The sequence below is a fragment of the Elephantulus edwardii genome, unplaced genomic scaffold, assembly GCF_000299155.1.
Source record: "Elephantulus edwardii isolate Elephantulus edwardi_28Jun2011 unplaced genomic scaffold, EleEdw1.0 scaffold00030, whole genome shotgun sequence".
In the NCBI taxonomy this organism is placed as follows: Eukaryota; Metazoa; Chordata; class Mammalia; order Macroscelidea; family Macroscelididae; genus Elephantulus; species Elephantulus edwardii.
In genome coordinates, this window is record NW_006399780.1 from 3,231,055 (window position 1) to 3,235,367 (window position 4,313).

Here is a 4,313-nt window from a genome sequence, read left to right on the forward strand (position 1 = left end):
TGATATATTACTCTGGAGATGAAAAGACAAGGGAAAATGGGGTTGCCTTCATAGTAAAAAAAGTAATTTCTAGATCCATCTTGAAGTACAACACCGTGAGTGACAGGATTATATCCATACGCTTACAAGGAAGCCCAGTGAATACCACTATCACCAACAACCAGAGCCAAAGAAGAAGAAACAGATGATTTCTACCAACTTTTACAGTCGGAGATAGATCGAACATGCAATCAAGATGCATTGAGGAATAATCAAATATAGCAAGCTAATTTTTCATCTAAGAGTAGAATGACAGAATGATCACATAACTTGTCTATAGCCAATGACAGTATGATATTTAGTCCTTTCAATGAAAAGAAAAAAAAAATTGCCATGAAATTAAAATAAAAGAGACTGAGTCTTGATAAAGTACTTCTCTCTGGGGACTTTATACCTGGCAATTACTGCTTTACTTCCTCTCACTTCCTCCTACAGTTTGAGTCATACCTTTTAATTTTTAGAAAAAAAATTAAAGGGAAATGCTAAGGCAGTTCCAAATTTAGCTTGGCTCCTAAAAATTAAAGGAAAGATAAGATGAAGTTGGTGGGAGACTGACCTTTAAAGGAAAAAATACTCTGCTTATGCTTTGTTTTAGCACTTTCTACACTGGGTTGTGAGTATTCCTTTGAAAATCCCACTTCTCCAGTAGAATGTGGCCTCCTGAGGGGAAAACGGTATCCTCTGCACCCACCCTAGGATCTTGCTTGGGGTAGCTTGTTGGCTAACTGACTGAGGTGTCACAATTGAAGGAGAAAATGAAAAGTCTTTATATCCGTTTAAGCAAGAGACCACCAAAAAAGCTTTTGTGGAAATGTTTAGGAAGTAAAAAAGCTTAGATTCATTAACATGGAGAAGAAACAAAACTCCATAATGTTCTAATAGCTTCACAAGAAACTTGACTGTAACCTAGCAGGATTGGCCTATGTCACAAAAGGTACTCGATTCTGGACTCCAAAGATGAATCAACAAAGGACCTTACCCTCAAGGTGATCACAGTCTCATGAAGGAAGAAAACAATGTGTATAACCATAAAGAGTCCATGCGGGTGGGGCGAGGAAACACAAAACAAACAAAAAACCCCAACCTGATTACAAGAAAAACTGTTTATAGAAAGGTAAGGAAAAACCTTTCTCCATTTTCACTGTCACTTAAAGATCTTAGCTCTGACTGAAGTGTTATTTACTCAGTTAAGAAAAAAATGTTTCATAAATTGCATCAGTAAAATAGGTACAACTGGAATGAATCATCTATTTTTCTTATTAAAAAAATTAGGATCGTTTAACCTCTGCCTGAACCAGCTAATGAAATTATTATTCAGAGACAATGAGGTACTCAGTCTAAGCCAATAATTTTCAGGCTATGAATTGCTACACATGGTTGGACTGTGGGGTTGGAGAAAAGCACTGAACATCAAATGGATGGCCAAAAGAACAAACAAATATGTCCTGGAGAGGGTGCAGGCAGAGCCCTCTTTGGAGGCAAGGATGGCAAGGCTTCATCTCACATACTTTGGGCATATTGCTAAGAGGGGCTATTCCTTGGAGAGGAACTTGATACTTGGAGGGGTGAAGTATTAGTGAAAAAGAGGAGACACTTGACCAGACAGATTGACATGGTGACAGCCACAATAGGCAGAAGGTGTGAGGATGCACAGGATAGGTCAAGGTTCAGATCTGTTGTTCACAGAGTTGTTATGAGTCATACTTAACAGCACCCAATAACAACAATATTCTATTATAAACTCATAAGCACAGCCAAAGAAAAGCTCTATTTTCAAATAGGTTTAAATTCATAGGGATGCTGTTGTCCACGATCTAGTTGGAACTGACCCTCCAGCAGGCTTTCAGAGGCAGTAAATCACACAGGAGGAGATTACTTGTTTATTTTCTGAGGATCAGTTAGTGGATTCAAACCACATACCTTGGCTTTGGCAGCAGAATTCCTTACTATTAATGTACTTAACAATAGCAATGCACCAGAGCTCCCTTTGATTAGAATTTTAGCATAACTTTTTAGGGAATTCAATCGAATCAATAACATTGACTGTTTTCAATAAAAAGAAGGCCTTGGCCATTTTCTTTAAGAAATACAGGAGAGATGAGACTAGTTTTGTCTTTTTTCTGATGATGAAACATGCTCCCTGCCTCTTAAGTGGCTTATCTGGGATGAAGAGATATGACCATTATCGTGAATATTGGAGAGGGTGTCTCCTACAGCTGCTGATGCTTCCAGTGCTATGAAGAAAATCCAATTGGTCTGTCAGGAAACTGTTTTGAGTAATCTGTGTCCAGAGGCCCATTAGAATATCACATCTATCATCTAAACATTTCTCTGAAGAGGCTGTTGCCTTGAAGGCAAGCATTTCTCAGACTTTCTCTCTGACTCCTGGACCAAGATTGATAAGTGGTCAGTTTTGTCAGGTTATTTCTTTATGACCAACTGCAAGGAAATTTGATATTTATTTTTCCTGATTATTAAGCCAAAAGTAAGGGTTTTTTTAGCAAATCTTATTGTTTGGGACAGGAAATAACATGCACATATAAAAGTTCAGTTAGGATCTTAGTACCAGTAATAGTAACAGCAATAATAATAATGTCCTAATGTGCTTTTCAATACTTCATCTTTACAGATACAGTCACACAAACATGAATTTTTACATTTTATTTTGTGCCTACATGTGTGAATATATACAGATAATGATAGTAATATAGTCACACTCTTGGCATCAGTAGCCAGGAAATTAAAAGACATTTCAATGGGAAAGTCTGCTGTTGGGGACCTTTCCAAAGTACTGAAGAGCAATGGTGTGTCTCTGGAGACTAAGGTGCTGTTAGGGACCTTTCCAAAGTACTGAAGAGCAATGGTGTGTCTCTGGAGACTAAGATGCATCTGATACAGGCCATAATCTTTACAATCGCTTGTTATGCATCAGAGAGTTGGACAATGACTAGGGACGATAGAAGTAGAATTGATGCCTTTGAGCTTTGGTGCTGGAGAAAAGTATTGAATGTACCAAGTACTGCTAGGAAAACAGATTCATCCTGGAGAGGGTTAAACCAGGTGACTCCTTGGAGGCAAGGATTCTGAGGCTTCGTCTAACATACTTTGGACATGTTGTAAGGAGGGACCGGTTCTTGAAGAAGGACATCATCCTTGGTAGGGTGAAAGGACAGCACAGGAGGGAAAGACCCTCTATAAGGTGGATTGATTCAGTGACTGGGATAATCAGGATGGGTGAGTCGGAGACAGTGCAATTGGCACAGGACAGAGCAGAGTTTAGGGCTGTTGTACATAGGGACGCTATGAGTATGAGTCACAGCGACTCAACGGCACATAACAACAATGATGGTAATAGGTTATATTTTAGCATGTTTGACCATTTACAACTGTCTTCATGTACATTATTCTATTTCATCTTTCTTGTAACTTCACTAAATGAAATATAGAACACGAATATATTCATACTCTCTTACAGTACAAGCTTAAACAATAGGGAAATAAACCACTACCACTCTCTTCATTTAAATATATATATTTAACGAGTTACCAAGACTAAATAGGTGCCTTCCAGGGAGAAGACACCTATAAGAAAACTAAAGAAGACCTGACTAGGTTGCAAGGAGCTTGTGTTCTTCTAGGAAATCCTGGAAAATTCAAACTTCTCAAAGGTCAAAATAGCATAAGCAGAATCTAAGACATTCACAGGTAGCAGTCAGGAAGAGCTATATTGAACTTCAAAGCTGAATTAGAGACATAGATACAACCTGTATAGAGACATAGATTTCAACTGTATGCAGAACAGGTTATCTGAGACGCTGGGCTCTATGAGGAGAAGCATGGCATCAGTATTGGTAGAAGATTTCTCAACAATCTGCGTTATACAGATGACAGAACCCTGCTTGCTGAAACTGAGGAGGACCTGAATTGCTTGCTGCAGAGGGTCAAGGACTGCAGCCTTTAGTATGGATTGAGGCTCAATGCCAAGAAGATAAAGATTCTCACCACTGAACCAGCTGTCAGCATCAGGATGGATGGTGAAGAAATTGAGACTGTTAACAACTTTAGTCTGCTTGGCTCCACGGTCAACACTCTTGGCACCAGTAGCCAGGAAATTAAAAGACATATTGTGATGGGAAAGTCTGCTGTTAGGGACCTCTCTTCCCAATTTTGAACCATGCAGTGTTCCCTGCTCTGTTCTGATGACCACCTCTTGATCCAGGTATAGGTTTTGCATTAGCATGATCAAGTGTTCTGGGATTCCCATTCTTCTCAGA